Genomic DNA, 25566 nt, shown 5'->3' with positions numbered 1-25566 from the left:
TAGTTTGTTAAGAGTCCTGGGAACTGTAGCACTGTTAAGAGTAAATTACAGTTCCTAGGGGGCATGCTTTAAATTTATTGTGTTTGTACAGCCCTGCACACATTGTGATAGCTCCCCTTGGGGGAGGAAAAAGGACATTAAAAACAGATTGTAAATAATAGTAATAATCAAATTGAAACCTACTTAGTTTTAATCTGGTTGTGCTTTTCTTAATCAGTTTATACAATGCCAACCTACAGATGAGCTTGTGCTTCTTCTTGCTTCCTCTGGTGTGAAGTCATTCATTCCATCCATTTCCTGCAGAGTCCCTCAACTCTATCTCACATAGTTCTGCCTTCTCTTCCTTATTTATTTCATTTATGCAAAAATATTTGTTACCTGTTCTTCATCAACACAGATACCAGGGCAGTGTTCAGAAGGGAGGCTAAAATCTCCCTGATGTCTCCCGAGCTATCTTGCAATAACCCGCCTGTGACTGAAATGGTGTTTGGAATCTCTTGAAAAGCTGTTTTCCTGGGATGTGGGAACATGACGGTTTGATCAAACAGGGAGGAGATGAAAGATGTCAGGAAAGCATCCAGAATTGTAGGCTGACATCTGATGCCTATCTTCCTTGTATTTCCCTCACTGTAGATTGAAACACTGCTGTACTTTTAAGTCTCTAAATACTGGAAATCCTTGCATAGTGTTTGATTTTTTGTTCCCATGTTCTTCTAGATCTCCTCCATCTCATCTCCCACCCTCTTGAACAACTGTCTTGAGTTATATTCCTTTTTGCGAATAATCTCTAATCTCTGGCCTGGACATGTTAATCTTTCTGCTAATAAAATAATCAGCCATCTTGTCCCTGGAAGATTTCCAGTTTCTCAGAGCTCAGTCATTCTTACTAGGACATAGCCTTCAGCCTGCACCCCAGCCTTAGGAGTACAGGATGTTTTGAAAATTATGATGCCTCTTAACCATATGAATGTTTAGCCCTTGGTTCTGAGTAGTGCTTATACAAATATGCAAGTGTTGCCTTGAACCCACGATACTTTCCTCTTTTAGAATCTACATTGCTGCAATAGTAATAATTTTCCAGCTTAAGAACTCTGCTTTGGATCTTTCAATAACATTTTGCAAGGCCCTTTCACCTTCCTGATCCATTTGCATCTGTCCACTTTAGCCAGTTTTATTTTGTTGATTCTATTTAGTGGCCTAGTTTACTTGCTGCAAGTCATAGTTAAGCTAAAATATGGTTTAAATGTGAACATGCAGCATGCTGTTGCACACAGCTGAAATTGCAGGCACTTTGTTCCTGCCCCACTCCAAGGTTTGTTTGGGGAAAGCAAACCAAAAGACAAAACCCAAGTCCAGATCATAGCATAGTTCTCAACATGAATGGGAGAGGAATGAAGCAGCAAAATTTCAGCCTGCACCCCAGAAGGTTGTGCATTCACATTGAAACCATAGTTTAGCTTAACTATGGTTTAAAATGGTAAGTGAATGAGGCCAGTGCGTATTTTCATAATACAGTGGTGCCCCGCAAGACGAATGCCTCGCAAGACGAAAAACTCGCTAGACGAAAGGGTTTTCCGTTTTTTGAGCTGCTTCGCAAGACGAATTTCCCTATGGGCTTGCTTCGCAAGACGAAAACGTCTTGCAAGTTTGTTTCCTTTTTCTTAACACCATTAATACAGTTGCGACTTGACTTTGAGGAGCAACTCATAGAACGCAGTGTACATAGTAGCCTTTTTTGAGGTTTTTAAAGACTTTGGTGATTTTTGAAGCTTTTCCAAAACTTCTTTTGCAGCCATTTAGTAAGTTAAGCTTTTAAAACTTTTTTGGGGGGGTTGGATTTTGGGTTGGGGTGTTTGGAATTCAAGGACTTGGTGTTGGGGAGGGGTTTGCAAGAATCTGGAAGCTTGTGTGTTTTTTTCTGCATTTTTATGATTTTCTGTGACCATTGGGCCACTCTGCTGTTTTTTTTACAAAAAATTCTGGATTTGAATTTCTGTGTGCTGGGTGGCTGGGGGAACAGTTGGGGAGGGGTTTGCAAGAATCTGGAAGCTTGTGATTTCCCCCCCTGCATTTTTATGATTTTCTGTGACCATTGGGCCACTCTGCTGTTTTTTTAAAAAAATTCTGGGTTTGAATTTTGAAATGCTCTTTACAGTATGTGTGACTTTAAAGAGCACTTAATAAACTCTTGTTGTACCAAATTTGGCTTTGTTTGGACTTTTTTTGACCATAGGAACGCATTAATTGATTTTCAATGCATTCCTATGGGATTTCGTGCTTCGCAAGACGAAAAATTCGCTAGACGAAAAAATTCGTGGAACGAATTAATTTCGTCTTGCGAGGCACCACTGTATCACCAGCAAAACTATAATTGGGTTGGTCTGTGTCTCTCCACAGCATCAATGTATCTTCTGCATTCAACAGAAGAGGGGGGAAAGTATAGTTTTTTATTTTTAAAAAATCTGCTTAATAGACACTATTCTTTCTCGCATACCTTACCCAATTCCGTGCAACAAAGATAAGCTCAGAGATCTATTTCTGCATCTTCCCCTTCATCCTGTAAGGAAAGCTGCCCCAAGAAAGCATATATAAATGCTTTGATATTTACAATCACCTACCTGGCATTCTGTTTGACAAACTAGCATGAGTTCAGTCTCTCTGCTTGGCCCAGACGAAATGAGAAGGATCAAAGTCTAGAAAAATTGGCAGAGGAAGGACGTTTTGGCAGCGATCAACCCAGCAGTTGTCTGGGCCAAAGCAGTTAAAGCTGCCGCAAAGCTATGGAAAATCGCTAAATTTTTGGATGACAGGATGAGTAGATAGGGTGGGGGCAGGTGCGAGAAAATAGTGAAGGTACAGCAAACAAGCCAGGTTTAATGACTGTACTGAAATACGCTGAGGGAAGTTGAAGAATGTTATAATGGACCTCTGTGTAGTTTCAAGCAGGCCTGAGAGGAGAGAAGAAAAGATTGAATTATTTGTACAATGGTCTTACAGCATTTAGCAGAAATGCCTATTTCTTGAGAACTTATTGTGACATGTCACAATATACAAACCCTCCAAGTGTCCCTGTTTTCCAGGGACAGTCCCGGATTTACAGAAACCGTCCCAGTTTCTGATTTGATCCTGGAATGTCCCACTTTTTCTTAGGGTGTCCCTATTTAATCAGAGAAATGTTGGAGCATATGGAGTTATGCAACCTCTGAGCCAAGGGTATAAGTATACAGCCTTTAGAAGACATCTGAAGGCAGCACTGTATATAGGGAAGTTTTTTCAAGTTTAATGTTTTATTATTTATATATGTTGGAAGAATGGCTGGGCCAACCTAGTCAGATGGGTGAGGCATAAAAAAAATGAAATTATTATTATTATTATGGAACAGGATGTCCCTATTTTCATTGGAGAAATGTTGGAGGGTATGCAATAAAATGGTCCTAGATTGGCAGCACAGTGGCTTTGGGCATTATGTCCAATATATGTGAGGGAGTTGTTTCAAAATTTCTGCATTATCCAAAGGCGAGCATGCGTAGGAACGGTCCATAAGCTTCGCCTGTGTGTCCAGCTTAGGCAGGTTGTCTTTGGACATAATAGCAGAGGAGCATCAGCCTGCAGCGTGAGGCAGTTGTGCATCAGGGGGTCTGGAGCTGCGACAGTGAAGTTGCTCGCTAGGTGTGGTGTCTTCACAGAGCTTTGTGGTCTGCACTGGAGAATTAAATGTTCATGTTAAAGAAACTCAATGGACCATGGTTTTACGGCAATGTTCAGGATTTGTCTCTGTCAATTCAAGTTTAGGCCATATGGCAATAAAAGTCTGTAGGCTGAAGTCTGCTACAAATTTTTTGGTCTAAAGATAATCTGATCACTCTAGTTGTTCCCATGGGAAGAATATTCCCTCTAGCACCTTTCTCTCACAAAATCTGGCTTGCAGATTCTTATTAATTAATGCCCATAGTGTTTTCTTAACACATTTTTTGGGGGGAAGAGCAGCAATGAAACACCAGGAGATAACTTCCTTGTTCATTTGTTGTTTAAATTTAGGGACGATGTTTTCTTCTGGTGTTCTAACTACAGTGCAGAGACATCTAGTGACCAATCTGCATGATTGCAAGTGAATAATTCAAGCTGTATATTTATAGGCCTGAGATTGCAATACAGTGGTACCTCAGGTTACAGACGCTTCAGGTTACACTTCCACTAACCCAGAAATAGTACCTCGGGTTAAGAACTTTGCTTCAGGATGAGAACAGAAATTGTGCTCCGGCGGCCCGGCGGCAGCGGGAGGCCCCATTAGCTAAAGTGGTGCTTCAGGTTAAGAACAGTTTCGCGTAAAGAACGGAACTCCGGAACGAATTAAGTACTTAACCCGAGGTACCACTGTAAAACAAACAAATTGTCTGGTGCACATCTTGTTTACTGGGATCAGAATGGCACTAGTGAGGCTTCGCTTCTGCCCCCTAGTTTTGATATTCCTCTAAACTGATGAAGTCGCTGTTATTCTACAGGAACTGCTTCTGACCAGTGGTCCATCTAGGTCAAGTGTGAAGAACCATTGACTCTCCAAACGATGCTGAACTACAACTCCCATCACCCCCAGCAAACATAGTCAAGGGCCAGGAATAAGGAGAGTTGTCCTTCAGCAACCTCTGGAGGGCTAAAGGTTCTCCACATCTGATTGAGGGTAACCTAAGAATTACTGGTTCTGATGCCATCTAACCCATCATCCTGCTTTCCCACTGACATGCCTCTGAGAAGCCCACAAACAACACATGAAGGCAATCGCTCTCTCCCTATGTTGCCATATTGAGTCCTATGCTGCCTTTGGAACTATGGAAATTGCATAAAGCCATCACTTCTCTAGTCCCTATTTCAGAGGTAGTGCCGTCACTTATGTAGCAAAAAGGACACCATGTGTGCTGGGTGTACACAATATGGTGGCATGACCAATGGTCAGGAATGATGGGAGCTGCAATCCAACAACATCTTGAGAGCACCAAATTGGTTGCCTCTTATAAGTAGAGTTTGTTGTGGTTTTAATATATTTTATGCTGCAACCATGGTTTTTTTTTAAAAAAATGGAGTGAATATATTTGGCATCTGTGCACAGTACACAAGTCCTTTTAATTGCTTATAACAATCACATCACAATGTATAGACTCTGTGAGTTCACCAGAAGTATACAGTAGATGCCTTCTTTCTCTTCCCTAAATGGCTCCCATGAATTTCTTCCTATTAGCTCTAGGGGCACTAAATCTTGCTCATGACTGAGTAGCTAATAACCAGTGATTGGGTTAGATTTAACATTATATCCTGTTTTTTGCTAAAATAATCTTCAAAGCAGTTTACAAAACAGAAGAAAAATACCATGTACAACAACCTAAATACACTACAAAATGCTAAAATTACGTATTCAGTACAAATAATACCAATAACAATAGCGAATAGCAGAGCTTCTAGGACTCCCAAGTCTGCTCTCCCCAAATGCTGGCATCCACCCAAAGAAAGCCATCCATGGACACCAGCCCTCCACATCTGTGATCTGCTTTGGGTCACTCCAGACACCGCTGATTGGTAGTCAATCCATGTCCCAACCATCATCTCACATGACCAGCATCTCAAGCTGCTCACCATTGATGGAGAGCCTCAGAATAGAAGCTGTTTCACTCTCTCCCTTCGGTTTGTGTCAAAGGTTCTTATCCTTGCCAGGCACAAGCCTTAATTTATACCTGGGGAGGTGCTAGTTATGTTCCTTAAGCATTACAAGATGTTTTGAAACATAGGAGTGGCTTGTGAAAAATTTCCTGTATTTTAAAATCAGGATGTGGAAAGCAGTTCTTAAAGAACATTTGAACAGTAGGTTTGCTGCAAGGCTTTTTAAATACGGATGCCTTTTCATATACAAAAGGGAGCCCAGCCCACTCATTTATTCTTTTATATGCTTTTATTCCTCTTGTTTGTTTCAAACTCATTGACAGAGGAGCAATGGGAATTGTTTTCTCTAGGGCTTCCCAAACTGACTTGCAGACGGATTGCAGTATATAATATGAAGTCAGATTCTCAGACTCTTATACCTACAAGTCAGGAGTATCCTGTTTCAGTTTGAGCTGCTTCCTTGCTAAACTATTCTTCTTAGCCTAGCAAAGGAACAACAAGGAAAGCTGTGCTGAGTGTTAACCCCTTGCACAACTGCATTTCGTATTGGATGCCACCCTGGATTTGACCGTTGATCTGATTACAAATCTCTTTGACAGATACTTTTAGTCAGTCTAGAACAATCCTTAGGAGACATTTTTCTGACCGAAATTAGTTTGTTCCATTTTACAGAATTGCTGTGTTGCTAAATTGTGTTTTAAATTTAAGAACTGCTGCACAACTTCACTTCAGCTAATGTATGCCAGCTTGCAGACACGACACACTTCTCACTGAAGTCATCACAATGTAAGCTACAAAATGATAGACTGAATAGTTGTGGTTAATGCATGCTATAGCATTGAAGGCATGGGAAAAATGTCCTTCTCCAGACAGTTGTCTGAGGTTACCTCTTGACCATGTTTTCACTCAAGTGCCAACGAACCCTATGAAAGCATAATTTAGAAATAACTGGGTTTTTTGTTTTGTTTTCAAAGCTTGATTAACCTGCTATTGTCAATATAAGGGTTTAAAATAAGCACAAAGAAAACATTTTAAATATGAAAAGCCTCATGCGAGCTGCCTAATCCTACACAACACCTCTATTAATCATCGTTGTTGTTGCTGCTATTCCAACTTTGCTGCTGACCTTTTTTAACAAAATGCTGTCAGAAATTACTTGAAGCAGTATGCTGGAGCCTTCCCTACCAAAGAAATCTCTGCTCAGTAGTAGCTCCTAGCTCACACTTCAGGGGCAGTCTGGGGTTCTAACTCAGTGCTGCTCTTTGCCACCCCTGTGGATAACAAGAGAGTGCTTCAAGAAGAGGAGGGGCAGCATTCACCTTCTCCCAGGAAAAAACAACCTGCCTAGTGCCAGCCCACCTTAAGGCCACAGGTATATAAGGTTTGAGAGAGAGCACATCTCGCAGAAATTGAAAGATAGGTCAATAATTAGATAGGTCATCTTCCTTGTTAGCCCCCCCCCCCCGAACTCACCTGCCTGGGGGTTATAAAACTTAGGTGGAGGGTGCCAGGGGTGATGGGTTGCTGTGGAAATAAACTTATCTAGTACTGACTGGACTGTATCATCCCCAGTGAGAGACTAATCATCAGTAAGGCAGAAGCTGCTGAATGTAATAGTAACACAGAAATTTTAAGTAAAATCAGTTCTATATTTGCAAAAAGTTAAATGTGTTGAAGCTGCTTTAGAATTCCTATTATGGTTTCCCAGGATGAGTACAGTAAATCCAGTCTTTTATTAATTAACTGAAGCAATTAGTAACTCACTTTAAGAGAAGCTGTAGGTTTATCTGTTGTGGTTAAATATTACATAGACCTCTCCCTAAGGGATATAATTTCAGCTAGGAGCCGAGTCCTCATTTGTACCATCTTTGTACAGAGGTTAGTTATCCAGGGAATTATTTTAAGTAGTCAAATATGCCTCTACTATATATGCAGTATGAATACATATTCAAATTTTGTGAAAGATTTGTACGTTGTGCTATGAAATAGTTCCAATAGAACATGAATGAATTTTCCAGGCAGTTTGATCTGCTGCATCTGGGTTTTTTTCCACTGACAGCAAATGTGCAAATTATGCAAACAGTGACAAGCCTTTTTTAATTACGTTGTCAGTGGTGAGAAAGTTGGGGATAGTGGGACTTTAAAGAGCATTTCACTTGGGTTTGACTTGACAACTTTTAGTGGCCCGAGACTGAAAGCTTTTAGGTGCAGCAGTTGTGCTCAATCCTGAACAACTGAGGAATTAAATTATGTGCTATGAATTTTATAAGTAACATGTAAAAATGTAAATGTAAATCTCCACCTTTCTAGGTGATTTGAGCAAATTCTGGCAGTAAGTATGCATGGAAACATTGCTTGGCTGGATAAAAAGTTATACTCTGTATTGTAAATGCATATAAAGCCAAAGCACAATTTTAAAACATACCTTTTTTTTAAAAAAAAAGGTGAATACCTTTTGCATCCTTTCATTCCTTGAGTCTGAGCTTAAAGGTTTCTATCAGAAGTGATTTTGAAAGGGATGTTGTGCTGTTTTTTATAGTGAACTCAGAAGCTAAAGAGCTCAGCAATCAGCATGTTTGAATGCCAGCCAAGACACTAAACTGGCAGCCTTCCACTCTGCTATTGATGCAAGTAAAATGTGTACTCAACTGACTTGAGTCAGGGCATACAACTTTTACAATCAAATGCTTCTGCTTTTCCAATTATATGGAAACTGGGGAAAGTGTGTGGGTGTACGCTACTCAGAAGGGAAACAGAAGCAATGCTTTACGTTCACTTCACTTCTACAGACCAGTTGAGGCCGCGCTTAGAATATCGTTGAGAAACTGTTCCATTTTCCAGAGAGTATTTAATTATGTCTTCTAACATTTTAACTACTGAATCCACCTTGTTTTAAAAGGTCGTAAACATCTCATTTTGGCAATAAGCTGCAGCAGGAAAGTAAAACTAATTGATGTTTTGTATACAGAACTACATACAATCAATTGAAAACTCTGCAGGGTACATACGGTACAACCAACTTTGCTTTTTCTTCTGATTTAGCAGCGTTAGGAGAATTGCCTCTTGGGGTGATTCATATACCGGTGTCCTAACATCATCAGGTCAATTTAACAAGTGCAACATTGTGATTTTTCATGCGGCTTCTGAGAATTACTGAACAGCATGCGGCAATAAATAGTGACAGAGCAAATCGATTTCCAAAGTAAATAAATTCAGTACCAGAAAGAAGTGTTATAGGAATTTTCTGTGCAGTCAGATTTAAGTTGAGTAATTTTGTCGGAGGTGCTGCATGTCCCATAGCAAAGCAAACCTCCATTACTATATCGTCTTTCGATTGGACTGTGTTAGAGTAAATAACAGAAAATGGGACAGCGCCTATTTAGGGTTTCTGTAGATTAGTGGTGCTAACATTTAGTTAGCAACATGCTTGTTTTGTCTAACACAGCTCACAAAAGTAATTATTATTACTCTCATGATGTCATTTGTGTAATGCATACGTTACCTTTATTTTCTCATTATCCATATGGCAGGCAGGGGCAAGTAACTGCTATTTCTATTTTTACAGAGAAGGAACCAAAGGGTCCTCAATTTGTGACTAAGCAGGAAGTTGGACCTATGTAAAAGTCCCAGAGTACTTTCACTGGACCATATTTCCTGACATTAACAGGGGAAAGTATTAAGAGCTTTTTCACCCAAATTTAAAACGCTACACGCGCATTGGGCGAGAAGCTCAATATCCACACAGCAGGTGTAAAGCCTGCTTCTAGAGGATTGCTGTTGTTTTCTCCAGTATTCCCTCTTTTAATGTAGCAAGTGGTGAACATACCCTATAAAATGAAGTCCATCAACCTCACCAAGAAACTTGCACAGGTACAGACTGACATCTTCTTTCTGACTAAATGCAAGAACCCGGATGTTATGTTTAGTGGGAGATAAATCCCAGCATGGAATGAGAAGTTAAAGAAAGTTAGCTTCCATGGAAGAGGGACTAGATCTACTGCTATAAATAAGTGATTTTTTTTTTAAGTAGAATATTATTTTTATAATATCATGGATTCTGTTACCCAAGTTCCTTTCCTGTTGCATGAAAAGCACTAGCAACATAATCCATGAACAACCGCTTTGTTTTCTAAATCGGGAAAACTAGGGGAGGTATCGAAAAGGTATCTTTACTTACTTCTTCTCCCCTACCCTTGCAACAACTCATTATAGATTATTGGAACAAGAACAGGTTAGGAAACAGTAGCACAATGTCTTGGGGAAAGTTTGTGCGACTTGATTTTAGACGCTATATGCAATTGAAACATTACTGCCTACACTGTCGCACTATCACCCTTCATACAAACTGGAGTATTTTCAGAGGCTTTCAGACTATTTTTACTCATCCCTCTTGGTTTCCATCACAATATCTGGAGTTTCTGGAGCAAGTCTTGTAAATGTTTTGCATCAGGGTTTTTTTAATGATCCTCTGATAAGCCCTATCCAATCCTAAATAAAAATGTTCGAGTCAAATTTAATTAACATTTGTAAGTGTGGGTGGAATACATTTGCTTTGGATAGATTATGGGTTTGGGAAGACATAGATGTAATTGCCACAGACATAAGTGAAAATCCTCTGCGTTCTTCTTGAGGGCAGAACTATGCTCTTAATTTAACTGGATCGCTGGGTGAGATATTAGACGTGTTTCCCTATTACAATTACCCACACAGTAAATCACAGCATTCTTGAAATGAATACTCCTATTGCCTAGTCATTTGTCAGGCAAACCTCTTAGTAACAACTTATAATTAGACAAACTAATCCATTGGCATGAGGCAACACCCTTGTTTCAGAGGTCTGCCCAGAAAAGACATGTTTTATGTTTTAGAATCCTACTTGGTTTGAATTGCATCTAATGGCTGTGAACTTTATGACCAACAAGGTCAGTAAAATAATACGTTCACCACCATCTAACAGTGTTCACAATTATGTGAACCTTCAAGCTATGTAGAACTCTTTCTCAGACTACGTGTTTAAAAAAATAAATAAATCAGGTTGGAGGGAACATCTAGATTTGGTTTATTTTTTTAAGTGAGGGAATGTTGTTAAGCCCTGGAATGCAAATTGTTTCAACTTCGAGTTGAATAGCAATCCTGGTAGGTCCGTCTTTTCTTTTTAAAATGTATTTTAGGAAGCCATGCTACTTTAAATAAGTTATTAGAACCGTGTAGGGGTTCATGAGTCATTTACTAGAAATAACGTAGTTGACAGAGTAGTATCTCGGCAGTAGCTAAATACGGAGTATTTGTTATTCCTTTTAAGGTGACATTTGCTGGCTTCTCATGACAGAACAACAAAAAATGCAGATCCCACCCCAAAATTCTCCATTTCCCCCCCTGATTACATTTCACATTTGTTCAGACTTCCAATGGATAGTGATGGGTGAATACTTCATTCTGACTTTCAATAGACAGCTACTTTAAAAAAACACCCCTCCCAAAAAAATATTAGTTTGACAAAGTAAACAATAGTATCTTTTTAAAAAGTTATTCCCAGCCCAAAAGGACCCTGTTTCATTCCTAATGATGCAACCAGAAGCACAATGGAAGCCTAGAGACCTTTCCTTCTAGCTCCTCTCTCCTTTTTCCAAATGTATCTGAATGAAACTTAAATTTATAAATTTCCATTATGATCCATTTATGCCTTAGACAATTGCTTTTCTGTAATTGGCAAGCACTGGCTCTTACTATTTTTACTGTACAGTCTGTCCATGTAGTTTGATGGTGGTTTTGTGGGGACCCTGTACAACCATGTAAATTCTAGATTATTTTAATTCTACTGGATCTGATTTTAACCAGACCCCACAGTAAAGCAAAGCATAGATATGCGGGTGTGGGTGTTTTCTCTTTCCGTCTGTTTGATGTGGGGTTGTGTGACCTGGCAAAGTGGAAGAGAAGTAACTAGGGGCAGTAGTGCCCACAGCACTTGTGCCCGTCGACCCAAAGTTTTCTGTTGAACGTGCATGAGCTATATGTTATGGCTATAGAAGTACGGTAGCTTACATGTGAGTAAGGGAACTATACTTCCCTTTAAGTATTCTTAACAGCAATTCCGGTTTCTGAAAAATTCCTGCCAGTTTTGAAATGGAAGGACAAATGGCCTCTTCAGGATTAGGAAGTGGCGTGCTCTTGAGAATATTTCCAAAGAAAGTTCTGCCTGTACATATAGTTCCCTGACACATGGATAAATTGCTTGTTTTGAATCATGGCCATGGATTCCCTGTATTGAGTCTGCTCTTCTTCAGATTTTGTAGGCACAAAGAGCAGACACTTCCTCCCACTCTAACAATGTGATTCTTGGTTAGGGGGCTGGGGAATCTAAAAATCCTGAATCTTTCCTCCCACTTTCTTTCTGGATATTCCTCCCCCCCCCAAAAAAATAATAATACTAAAATAAATTTCAAGACACTGTTCTTCCATATAAAGCTATGTGTCTGTGGGACATTTTGCCCAGAGTTGTTTGAAGCCCACCTGTTGCATTGTAGCTCAAACATTTGTGTGCTTTTAATCTGAAACTTGCATTTAAGACATCCATGGGTTGGGTAGGAACTGGCCTTTTATTTTCATAATATGGTGCTGAGAAAGTATGCAAACATTCCTTCTTGCACATTCAATCTCTGTATTTAACTGTCAGTGATCTGCAACTGGCAACCACGTTGTTTTGGGTAGACATTTTCCTGTCTGATCTTTTAACCTAGTGCTGCATGTTGTCTGTATAAAAGAAAATATTGTTCCTAACCCAATTATATATTGAGAGCCAGGGCACTGCAGTCGCGGAAGCATTGGGGCTGGGTGTTGAAAACCCAAAGTCAAAATTGTGGTCAGTAGAGTCGTTTCTTGGGAGGCTTTGGGCAAATCACTAGATTGGGAAAGACATAATAACTTAGTTCTTTCATAATGCCAGACCACTCTTCCCTAACTTGGTGCCCACCAAATGTTTTGGACTACAACTTCTATCATGCCTACCCAGCATTTGTGCAGGGGGTTAGTTCAAAATTATCTGGAGGGCACTAGGTTGGAGAAGGCTGTCCTATAGTTGCAAAGAGAGAGCGAAAATCGGCTTTGGTTTTCAGTTCATTTGGAGGCAGATGATTGCTTGCATACTGCTTGCCCAGTTCAGATGCAAAAACTTACTGGTTTCATAGAATACTAGAGTTGGAAGGGACCCTGGAGATCATTGAGCCCAACCATCTGCAGTGCAGGAATATGCAGCTGTCCCTTATTGGGGATTGAACCTGCAACCTTGGCGTTATCAGCACCACACTGACCAGCTGAGCTATCCAAGCTGGTTTGTACCGAATAGGAAGGATTTTGAGTTTGCAAGGGGAGGAAGAGGTATGCAAGCCCACAGCACATCCCAGTTCCCCAAACTGTGGCATCATTTAGGTGTCGTAATCGGGGCGCTTGCCTTGGGAACCACCTGGAAAACGCTATAATACTGGTATCAAAGGTCTCGTTGCATTTCAAGGAAGTTTCAGGGGAAAGCCTAGACATCAGCTTGCTCAGAGCTGTAAAGAGAGCAAGCAGGCTAGGCAGATACTGCTGTAACTTCTTGTTGTCTTTGTGCCTGCACGTCCTACACTGTAAAATACATCCAGCCACTGAATACTGCTGGTAGGAAAGGAGAAAATTAGAAATGTATGAATCTGGCCAGCAGCTGCCCCTGAAACCAGCCAGCACATTTTTGGACCACAGCTTTCGATCTGAGAAACGAAAGCCTGTGGTTACAACCTTCCTTAACTTGTTCTGGGCTCCAGCTATTTCATACCTTATCCAAACCATAGAATTAGGGCCAATGAGTACATAGCAACAGTATAAATACATAGTAGAAACCCCCGTGAAGCTCTGGTGCCAGTTGCTCATTCCATGATTTCATGTGAGCAGGCTCCTTCAGTTCTTCCTGCAATTGTGTTTGCTTTTTAGGAATGTCAAAGGAAAATAAACAGGTATTGGCTGGTCAGATTATCCCCCAAAATCATAAGCCTGAAAAGCTTGAGAGGAGTGTTAAAATAACAGCATGCTGAAGATATGGCTGCTGCTCCCTGTTCCTTTTGCAGCAGCATTTTAAAAGAAATGATTAGCAGTGTCTTGTGGATTGCATCAGAAAAGTTGTTTATCTACAATGAAAACAAAACTAAATCCCAAAGTCTCTCAATTTCACCGTGTTGAAAGGTATAATGCTAGACTAATGAGTGATTTATGAGTTGCATACATCTAATAAGAGTATCAAGAGGGAAGTCTTATGGAGAAAGTTTTTCTTGCTTCAGACTGCAATCCTGTAGACACTTACCTACACAGTGGGACTTTTTGTCTGAACAAAAATGAGTTAGGTTGCACTGTAAGTGTACATAGTCTCTCACACAGCCACATTAGGTGAGTAATTTGATTTAACTTGATATTAGAACCATAAAGGTCTCCCATAAGTAGGGACTGAAGAAACATTTGTTAGGTACATTACACTGAAGTACCTCACTTTCTGATCTGTAAGATTTCTCCTTCCACTGTCTGGGAGTCTTGTGAAATCTGCTTTAGTCGTGCCTTGCAAAAATAGCTGACAAGGAAGCACAAGCATTTCTGTATTTGCTTGAAATGAGACATGTTTTTGTCAACTTTATGAAAGCATATTGTGGGGGTTTGAGAAGAAAACAACTTTTCTTTTGAACACTTGCCAGCTTTTCCTGCTGTCATAATGAGCCGATAAAATTAGTTTGGTTGGATGACATTTTTCTTAATTTTGAACTTTAGTGTACGTTCAGTACAATTCCTATAATGGACTTTCCTCTGGCAGTACGTTCTCAGATAAGAGATTCAGAGCCATAGTTTTGTTCTCCTCTTGAATGTAGGTCATATCTTGCCCTGACCTTTTCCACATAAGTGCTCCACAAAACTCTGCCTGCTTGCCGTAAAGAAGTATACCTCCTCTAATGCTGTGCCTTTTGAAATGTTAATATGACATTTCAGGGCTTCAGAGTTTTGAGCAGTTTAAAGCAGGAAAGGTATTTCAAATGGCCAAATTAAATTGCTGAACGTTATGGATAACGAAAAGGTTTGCTTTTTAAAACTAAATAACCCTGCTAGGAAAAAGTAAGGGAAACAGAAATTTAATCCCATCCCAGGACCATTTGAAAGATGGCTTTGGCATACAGTGTTATTGGGGTTTATAACTGCATTTAAAAGAATGGGAGGGGATATTAATAATATCCATAGTTGATTGAATCTGTTGCTGTTTTTTGTGATCAGCAATAAAAGTGGCTATAATAATGATGTTGAACATAGTTTTTTAAAGCTATGTTTCTAATTAATGCACTTTGTCCCAAATTCTGCAGCTTGCTACTTAGTTTTTGTGTAAGCATCACATAGGCCAAACTAATCTTTAATAAAGCACCTGCGTTTTCACTACAGCCAAGCCTGTTTTGAAAATCCATATGCAAATTAGGGTTCAATGTTTGATGTGTGCCTGTGAAACTAAATGAAAATTACCGTAGTTGATTGATTGGTTGCTTGGTGGGTTTTTAGTAAGAAAAGAGGAAAGGAGATGTATGCTTTCAGAATTTTGTCATTTTAGTGATGCTAAATTCTTACATACAAAAGGGAGAGAGACATAATCTGCAGCTTCCATTTTATTCATATGGACTCTAAAGTACTTGCCCTGCCACGCCACATTTTCTTTTATGGATTGCTTTTTAGTCTGTTGATGTTACAACAAGGAAGATAAAGCCATCTTGCAGCTTGTGACACCTGCTTTCATACATCCTAATAATTACTTCAGTTCAAGTCTGACAGCCAGAGCTTGCCAGAGTGCATACAAATCTTGACTTGCTTCAGGGTAATAAATTATGTCATAATAGCTTTGCCGGAAAGTTCAGATGTGTGTGGTATGGTAAAAGATTAATATTTCAAGGGAAAATGGCTTGGAGTTGTGCTGCATTGAAATTAAATATGCTGCACACAGATTAATGTGGCAATTTATTTTTAGCCCTGCATTTCCAGAGTAAGATGCAGGGAACATCAAGGTTTGCAGCCAGAAATTCTGAGGAGGGTTTTTGCGGGGAGGGGAGATGATGCCATAAAAACAATTGGCGGAGGCTGTGGTTACAAAGTGAGAGGCAGGCATCTAAAACAGGTTCTCACTGGCATTTTCAGCTGAGTTCTTGTGCATGTATTTTGAATAGAATAGTGGCATGTCCCAGAGTGCATTGCAGGCTAGATATGTGAAAAAAAACTCATACACATGCACAAAAATGTCTCATCCGAGTCATACTTTAGGTTCTTAGGGATGTGCTGCCTAAACTACTGTTGGTGTTGTGCAAAATCGGAAGTGCTCTTTTATAGAAGAAAGGCAAGGACACAGCTTGTGCCCTGTTTGTGCTTTGTCCCCTTGTAGAGGCCCTACAACATCTTCCAGTAATCCAGGGCATTGGTGCTCAAAGTATATAAAATGAATTCGAAACCTACATTGGCAGAAGAAAGACTCAGGCTGGATTTCTACAGTACAGTACTTCCATGAGCTGGAATGAGCCCAAGTGAGATTAATGCTTGGTCCTGAAAATATATCATATGTCAAAGACCAGGGTAAAGAAGTGCATCTTCAGCATATGATGGAATGTATGTGACAGAAATGGTGTGACTCCATCATCTTTCTAGTCTTAGGGTGTTATGGATGAGCAAGTGACAGTGTTTGTTCTTTAGAGCCAGCATGGTTTAGTGATTAGAGTGACTGACTTTAGAGACCTGGTTTTAACTCCCCATTCAGCCATGACACATACTGTACAACCTTAGGCCACTGACCCAACTCTCAGCCTAACCCATTTCACTTGATTCTTATGAGGATAAAATGGGAAGGACTTTGGTGGGAAGGGTAGGCTAAACATAAATACCCACTCTTCTACCCCAGGGCAGAGCAGTATGGCGACATTTGAATTGGGAGAAATTGTACTTATAAACAGTTGCACTATGTGTTAGCTAAGCAGAGCAAGTTTCCCAAGTGATAATTAAAGCTCTTTAATAATGTGATTTCGTTTTTTAAATGGAATCCATGGTTGAAAACAAAAGCGGAGGTGGAGTCAACTTTATCCATCAAAAGCTGTAATATCAACATTCTCATGGGAACCCAAAAATTAAGAGAGATAAGTCTCCAGGGAATAAGCAAACGCACATGGAATGAGCAAGAAATCTGCCAAAACAATTACACTTGTGTTGAAAAGCAATTATCTTGCCCAGCAAATGCATGAGAAACTATTAATGTTAGTGGCTAAACATGTTCGCATAACACACAGCTCTGGTCTACTTCAGATTGTAAATGTACATGTAATGACTCTTCACAGCAGCACGATTATTTCATAAATGCCTCAGCTAGGATTAAAGCAAACAATGATGGGGTGTTTAAAACCAGTTTTAGACTAACCTGTACTATTAAGATTGTAATCTTAATTGGCAGGTTCTACTAAAATCAATGGGCTGTGCTTTCAAGTAAAACACAATTGAAGACCAGCGCTCCACTGCTATTTATGAACTTGAAAGCAAAGTGCTATAGGCGTCAAATGAGGCAAAGCCAAGTGCTGTCTCTTAACTTACGCTGCAGACAAAAATAGTGGATATTTCATAAAACCATCTCTGTTCATAGCTTCTCTCAAATAGAAATAACGAAGCACTCTCCTTACCTACCCTACCTCAGCAAAAATAGGTGCCTTAAAGCAGAACCCTTTAAAAGAACTTAGATAGCTGCCAAGTACTGTATCTAAAATCAGTTAGGAAACTGTTCCTGTAAATATTCCTTAACCCTGCATAGCTGATCTATAAAGAGAAGTGGTGCTGGTTACTCCTGCAGTTAAGGAAGCTAATGTGGAAGTTGCAAGTTCGCAGAATAGCATTCTATTATCAGGGGGGAAATGTCAAGACAGCTTTAGAACTGACTCAGTGAGCCCCTGTACAGGCTTTCCCCCTCTTGTCTGCACTGAATTGGCCTGCCACTATCTTTCTATGGAAGCTATGCAAGTGGCTTGTGAGCAGGAAAGGGACATTAAAAAAAAAAAATCAGAACCAGTTGAATCTCAGAACATTTTCTCACAGGGAGCTAAAGGTACCTTGGAGTTTTGCACACACCGCTTGGGCCAAGTGGAAATACAGTGAATGTGGGACAGAAGGCAAACAGTGAGACCCAGTTTGTGTGTACCACTAAACTAGGTTTTAGCAGTGTGTACATGAGTTGGAAGGGAAGCGGGTGGCGCTGTGGGTTAAACCACAGAGCCTAGGGCTTGCTGATCAGAAGGTCAGCGGTTCAAATCCCCACGACGGGGTGAGCTCCCGTTGCTCAGTCCCTGCTGCTTCCAACCTAGCAGTTCAAAAGCATGCAGTGCAAATAGATAAATAGGTACCACTCCGGCGGGAAGGTAAGCGGCGTTTCCGTGTGTTTCTCTGGTTTGCTAGAAGCAGCTTAGTCATTCTGGCCACATGGCCCGGAAGCTGTACGCCAGCTCCCTCGGCCAGTAAAGCAAGATGAGCGCCGCAACCCCAGAGTCGTCCGTTACTGGACCTAATGGTCAGGGGTCCCATGACCTTTAACTTTATATGAGTTGGAATAAGTGCAATACTCTGACTCATTGATCCCCTTCCCCTCTCCCCTCCTACGTGGCTGGGAAGACTCTGGAAGCATTACTATTGTTTTCCACTAATCTCGGCTTGTCCACTTGCTTACCCAAATACTGACCCATAAGACAACTAGTCACAGCATATAATTTCTGTCATATGCTGAAGATGCACCTCTTTACCCCGTCCCTTGACAATCTGAGATTTTCAGGTCCCACCCTATTCCTGCTTTTTAATATTGAGTTTAAATTACTGTAACCCACCCTGAGACCTTATGGTGAAGGGAAGGGAAGAAATTGAATAAATAGTAATAACAGTAACAGCCTGGTGCATGCAGCATTAAACTATAGCTTAAAACAAACTATGGTTTAAAGCAACTCGTATCTGATTCAGTCCTCCCACACTCTGGCCTTTGCTGCACTGAGGAGAAACAAACAAGAGCATTCTGTGCATGAATTTGAAATATAGCCAGATGGTCTCTTGACACCAATTAAATTGAATAAGATACGTCTAAGATTCAATTATCACTTTTGCAGGCATGGGGTATCTAAAGCAAATATATTTTTTGGCACATGGGACTGCCCAGTATTTAAAACCTTTTAGGACCCCATGTTGACAAAGGTAAGGAATGTTATTGGTCGAAACCTTCCCAGTATGCCAGTCATAACATGTTTTGTTGCAGCTGTGGGACAGATGAAGGTGTGTGGTTGAGCACTGTGGCATTTCTTCTCTCTGCACTCCTCTCAATGCCATTATACAAATCTTTTGGAATACTGCATACAGTTCTGGTCACCTCGTCTCAAAAAGGATATTAATAGAGTTTGAAAAGGTTCAGAAAAGGGCATCCAAAATGATCAAGTAGATGGAGTGATTCCTCTATGAAGAAATGTTGCAGAGTTTGGGCCTTTTAGTTTGGATCAGTGTTTCCCAAACTTGGGTCTCCATCTGTTTTGGGACTACAGTTCCCATCGTCCCTGGTCCTTCTAGCTAGGGATGATGGGAGTTGTAGTCCAGCAACAGCTGGAGACCAAAGTTTGGGAAACCCTGGTTTAGATAAAAGGCAAGCGAGATGTGATATGGTAGAAGTTCGCAAAATTATGCATGGCAGGAAGAAAGTGGATAGAGAAAAGTTTTATCCCTTTCTCATAACACTAGAATTCGTGGGCATCTGATGAAACTGGATCTTGGAAGGTTCAAGACAGATAAAAGTCTTCACTCAGCACATAATTAAACGATGGAGCTTGCTCCTACAGTTAGTGGGTATGGCCACCACCCTGGACGATTAGAAAATTCATGGAGGTGAGGGCTATCGGGGACAGCCCCATGGAGGCCATGCTTTTCATGAAGTCCTGAGCAACCCCTTGCAAGTTCATGTTGGCATGGATGTTAAAATCCCCATACTAGGTGTCTCCAGGAGAACATTCGCCACGATCTAAAGCAGCTCAGGCAGAGAATCCTTGGCGCAGTAGGGATGTTGGTACATCAAAAGGAATCCCGTACTGCCCCTGTTGCCCAACTTCCAGGACATGCACTCAGAAAACTGGGTCTTCTCAGTAGGATGCCTGGTGCAAGCTAATGACTTCCTAAAAATCAATGCAACGCTCATTTCATGCCCATATGACCTGGGTTGCTGTGCATAAGAGAAACCTGGTGGACAAGCAGTGGCAAGAACAGGCCTATCTGCCTCGTCCAACCGAGTCTCTGGTACACATACCAGGTCAATTCCTCCATCCAGCCCCTCCTCTTATGTTCTTAAGAGTTCCTCTAGTTTGCAAATGTGCTCATTGACCCCAAACGGTTGTTGGTCTCTGATATGCAAACATGGGTGAGGGCAGGTGGAGAGGGATATCATCAAGAGCAAAACGAAATGCGAAAAGAACAGACAGCATTCATCATCTAAAAGGAAACAGAAGTAGCTTGCCCTATAGGGTGGAGCCACTCCAATAGCCTTTCGGGGGGGGGCGCTAGGTGGTGATGAAGTTGGAGCTCTGTGGGTGCACCAGATTGACACTGCTGGTGTGCTTGTGCAGTCCCTCCCTTGCCGCTTCCTCTTCCTTTCACCTGTGTGTGCTTCTGCAGTGACTCTGCCCCTCGGAAGCTACTGCTGCAGCTCTCCTCTGCTGGTTGAGCCTCTCCTGAAAGCAAAACAGTTACGCTGACAACTGCAGAGAAAGTATTGGGGATAACACAAACATCCTGGCATGGCTCAGCTAATTAACACAGTCCCTCCGAAGGAACGGTGGTTTCTGTTTTATATAATTTGGTGCTTTGTGCACATTGAGAATACTATTGATCACTGTTGCAGTTCTCAGTAATAGTCTTTGGACTGGCGTAGTTTTCTTTAGACAAAGTAAGATTATTATGAAAGGGAAGCCATCAATGCAGTGGTGGAAGAGTAGCTCATTGAAAACGAGGCTTGCTTCTAGGCCTGGAAAGATGATGGGAAATGTGTGCGAAGGAATAGCAGCAGCTGCCAAATACTCCTGGCCACATTATAAAGGCTTTTATTTTCAAGGCTGTCATTCAGCTGTTTGTCTCCGAGTGCTGAAATGACAATATCCCAGAGTGAAAAAGAATGTCATGGCAGTGTAGAGAAGATGTTCATAATGCTTCATTACAAAGCATGTTGTGAAAATTGCTGTTTGGCAGATTTACTTGGCCCTGAGAGAAATGAAATTAATGCTAGGAGTTGCTCCAGCTCACCCAAGAATCTACTTGAAAACTTAACAGTGCAGAGCGAACGAGCTGTGGATGTTTGCGATGTTTGGATGGCAGGGCAGTGAGCAGTTCTTCTGACTGTAAATGCCATACTCCTAAAATGTGAATGAGCAAGCACTGAAAGTGTGAAAAAATATTTTCCTGCTCAGTCTAAAGTGGCACTTTTCAAGGATGGACAGCTGAAGATGAATGTAAGAGAAGTTATTTTGACACTCACTTCATTTCAATCCCCAAGTCCAGGAACATGTTTGCTCCATGAATATATAGGGGAGCTGCTTCTCCTGCTCTCTGAATTTCCCTGTTCCCAAAGCTGCATTCCATTTCAAAAAATGATTGGGCCTTTGCTATATTCATTTGAGTGTAGCATGCAATATGCTGAAATTGGGCTATGATACCTTTGCCTACCATTGGGGCATGCATTGTACTTCTTGCAATAAATTCAGGAGGTAAAGGTTGCCTTTTAATGGAGGTGGGGGGCACTGTTCATTAAGGTTGTTCATCTGGTGCAGTGTTTCCCAAACTTTGGTCTCCAGCTGTTTTTTGGACTACAACTCCCATCATCCCTAGCTAGCAAGACCAGTGGTCAGGGATGATGGGAATTGTAATACAAAAACAGCTGGAGACCCAGGTTTGGGAAACACTGCTACAGTGCAGTGTAGTTAAGATAAGAAAGCTCATCTGTTCACTGTACTGCAGCCCCCCTACCTTGTGCCCTGCTGGCTATTCTTCTTTTCCATCTCCTTTCTTGATGTAAAAGATGTGATGTTTTCAAATTTAAACAGGTAGCAAAAGGCTGCGGAGAGAGGAGATGCCTTTCCTGTCCACCACCCTTTCACATACAGGCTCATATGGGAGTCCCCTTGTGCTCCTTGTTACTGTATATGTGACAAAACTGTTTGTGTAGGATGGCCAACTGCAGACACAAGACACGGCAGCATGTTCTTCATCGTAATTTCCATGCTGACATCAGTCTTCACAAGAAGTTATGTATACTCAGGTTGGGCATTCTCGCTTTCGTCTTTGCAGTTAATTTGGAAAAGCGTTTTGTGTATAGCTGGTGGCATTTTACATAATCTTGCTTTCTCTTGTTCCCTCACGAGAAAGGAATGAGGTTACAAGAGACTCTGCTTATATCTGTACAGTGCTCCACAGCGTTCAAGACAGAACGCAGGTGCAGCAACTCTCCTGCATCAAATCTTTTGACCACTCTCTTCTCCCACCCACATTCTGTGGGACGTGGATGTTGCAGGAAAAAGAAGGGGCTTGCAAATGGACTGGGGAGTAGAGGTGCATCAGAAATATCAGAAAGGTAAGGCCAAGTTACTAGTTCCCACAAATTGACATATGTACTAACAAATGGCAATTTGGACACTTATTGTTATACTGGTAAAGCAACTGGTAAAGCTTATACTGTTATACAGTATAAGCAGAGGCCAAAACCTTTAAATAGAGTAACTGATTCATTTTAGTGAGTGCACACATCACACAGACTGAAAGCAGTAAAAATCTTTTGAGTTGATTAAGGGAGGGAAGTTTTACCAGTTTAATTCATGGCTTAAGGTTGCTGTCATACTTGGCATAAATGTGAACTGAATAATCGTGGCAGGTTGGCTGTTTGTGTTAAAGAGCAAAATGTGCTTTCTTTTTGTCAAGTTTTAAAACTGATAGCTCTGAGACATCTGTCAGATGCTAACCATCAAGGAAACTCAATAATTGCTCCTGGTTCTGTCCACACAACTTGTAAGTGATGGTGTTGAACTCAAACTCCTGTGGTATATTGACCATGTTTATGCCCATAAATAGAGAAGCCGAGCAGATTGGTACAAGGTCAAAACAGTTTCAGAGGTATAATAGGCTGTGCTTTCCAGTGAAGCTATGATAAAGGGGCTTTTTGGAGTGGCAAAACAACACTGTCAGTGACAAACACCTCTGAGGATATTTGTAGGAGGCTTGGTTGTAATTATAGCCCACTTACACTGCACCTGAAATTACCTCATTTTCAGCCCATAACATGAGGCACAAAATCGGCTTTGTGGATCTTTAGTCCAAAAGTAGTCGGATACTTCTTAACTTCCTTAATGCAGTGCTCAAGCCTGAAACGAGTGGTGTTTAGTACAGTAGGTTATTTCAGAAATGCTGACTTTCCAGTTTCAATTGCAGATGCTTTGAATAACATTGTGAGCCATTTTAAAAAAATCTTATTTTAAGTTTGCTTTTCCAAAACGTAATGTGTGCTATGTTACTCAAAATTCAGCAAGGGGCCTTTTTTTTTCCTAGGGGGAAAAATGTGTAGGCTTGGAAATCTGACATCATGTAAAATTGCATCACCGTACACCCACGCAAATACAAAGATAGAGTGGAAATCGTATGATGTATCCTTGCAGCAATATTAATAGTACTCACCACTCGCATGCTTGTGCATTGTTCCCAGCTTGCCACCAGCACAGTTTACTTGTGGTGTAAGAATCTTGGTCACAATGAAAGTCCTAACATGGAAGCTTGTGGGACTTCGTGGTCCATTTACTTGTTTAATACATCCCAGGAAAAAAATCAGAAGGTGAGTTTCAAACCAAACATAGAAGAGCTATGTTTTATATAATATCACCTAAATACTTGAGGGTTTGAACCTTCCTGCCACACAGTCTAGTAAACTGGAGGTCTGGCTAAAGGAAACTTGTACCAAAACACTTGTTTTCTGTCTTTTGCTTAAATAAATGCATCTGCACTGAACAATCTCCTTTGAGTCCTGCAACTAACAAGCCAAGTTTTGTGTTCATTGGGAAAGCATGTTTCTAGCCAAACATTCTTCACATTTTCCCCAGGATTTAGCCATTAAAAAAATCATGCTGGACGCTTTGCTAGTGTGTGCTTATCTGATAAAAGGCCGCGATTCTGTTTTGCTGCAAAACTCTCTATGGAAACATTTCTCTGCCACACATATAGTATCTCAGGAACTCAGTCTCTTTGTCTGCTCTTTCAGCTTCAGCGGGTAAAAAGAGTAAGCTTAACTGTATGGATCTTCAAATTGGCTTCACTGGAACAATTTGGCTTTACAGCAAGTAACTGTGTGTTCTTGAGTGAGGTCAAGGCATAGTGCGCTTTTTTATTCCTGTACAGTGGCGTGCCTGCACACAAGTTCATTCTCAAATGAGCTGAACAGTATTGCTTTGCTCTAGAAGTTTAGGGTGTTTCTTAATAAAGAATTCTAAGATAGGGGAGAGTCCAGGTAGAAAACAGCAATGGGTCTGAAAGGTATTGATCAGTATACTTCGTTATTTATTATGTGGTACTGTGTCCATTTTCAAGTGTGCCTTCGTGAAATCAAAGGTGTTCTTTAGCTTAAGGAAAGGGGAAATGAGCCAAAATAAAATAAATGAGTGGCAGAGATATGGATAAGAAACCTCTCTTAAATCCACACAAAAATACAATTGAAAATGTATTTTTCTTTGTTTAGAACTATCCATATGAAGATATAGTTGTGGGCTCAGACAAACCTCTTCCTACATTATATGTTTTTGCCTGGCGCATAAATTATAGCAGTGATGTTTTTAGGCTGGCCTGCTAGAGAGGTCATTTGAAAGGTGAGCAACCACTACAGAAAAGGGTCACTTTAGATGCTGAGGACATCTGGAGAAAGATCTCAGATAATGATCTCAGTGGTGGATGGATATGAGAAATTGATCCATCAAATATCTAGGTCTTAAGTCATGTAGGGCTTGAAAGGTTAAGACCAGCACTTCAAAATGGCCTGTCATGCTTACTGGGAAGAATTGTAGTTGTTTCAGTGCAGGCAAGGTAAGAACTTTTCACCCAGTCCAGCTGCAGTTTCCAAACTGTCCTCAGCATAAAGTTTAGTATATTCTCAAGTACCTGCTTGAAACCAAATCGTATGTAAATTATGCATGCCTATAGTGACAATGTCACAAATTTATATCTCCTTATTTTAGTGTGGGAACCTATTGGCAACTACAGCTTCTTTCTCTGTAAGCACATGGGACAATAGATGTATGCATTCTTCATCTGGAAGTCCATGCATGTTCATGCATGTTCCCACGTGGAAATTATATACACGTAGGAAAGTTAGTTGTGTGTGGTGCAGCCCTGAGCAGTGACTGTTTTTTTTGTGGTAGCATGAGTGGGTAGGGCACAAGAAATTACAATTGAATCCAGTCTAATGCAGTATTATTAAGTGCCATTGAAGAGTTGTGGTAATAATGAAACCAGTCAGATTCATCTTTGTGGGAACTTGCAGGGAAGATTAATTGGGTGTGCAAGATACTCATCTGTGTTTACATTGGGTATCAGATTTCATTCAGGGTGGAATGAACTGGCATTTATTACAAAACAGATCTATGAATCTTTCAAGTTTAGCATCTTGAAATATTTAACCACTTCTTTCTCTTTTTTTGGCAAAGTGACCCTTGTTCTTACATGTGTACACTTTATCAACTGATAACTTTTCTCAGCATTTACCTTTCTAACAACTTTTTTTTTCATTTTGTATTGAATCAGTCGCAAAATGATGCATAAGAGCATTAAGAATCCTGCCGGTTCCAGCCAAAAGCCTATCTAGTC

General features: G+C 40.7%; 1 protein-coding gene across 15 annotated transcripts in view; it reads left to right on the top strand.

Moving 5' to 3' along the window:
- The window catches only part of ATXN1 (ataxin 1), a 226991-nt gene that overhangs the window by 162509 nt on the left and 38916 nt on the right, over positions 1-25566 (top strand). The window contains exon 1 of one of the 15 annotated variants that reach the window (XM_081919382.1): positions 6343-6435. The exons of the other annotated variants lie outside the window; for them this stretch is intronic. The gene's annotated coding sequence lies outside the window, so the exon portion shown is untranslated. Of the gene's footprint in view, positions 1-6342; positions 6436-25566 lie in introns of those variants that run through there. 15 annotated transcript variants of the gene reach the window in all.

Source organism: Podarcis melisellensis (assembly GCF_964234715.1).
Source record: "Podarcis melisellensis genome assembly, chromosome: 7".
NCBI lineage: Eukaryota > Metazoa > Chordata > Lepidosauria > Squamata > Lacertidae > Podarcis > Podarcis melisellensis.
This window is presented reverse-complemented; position numbering and strand designations above follow the sequence as displayed.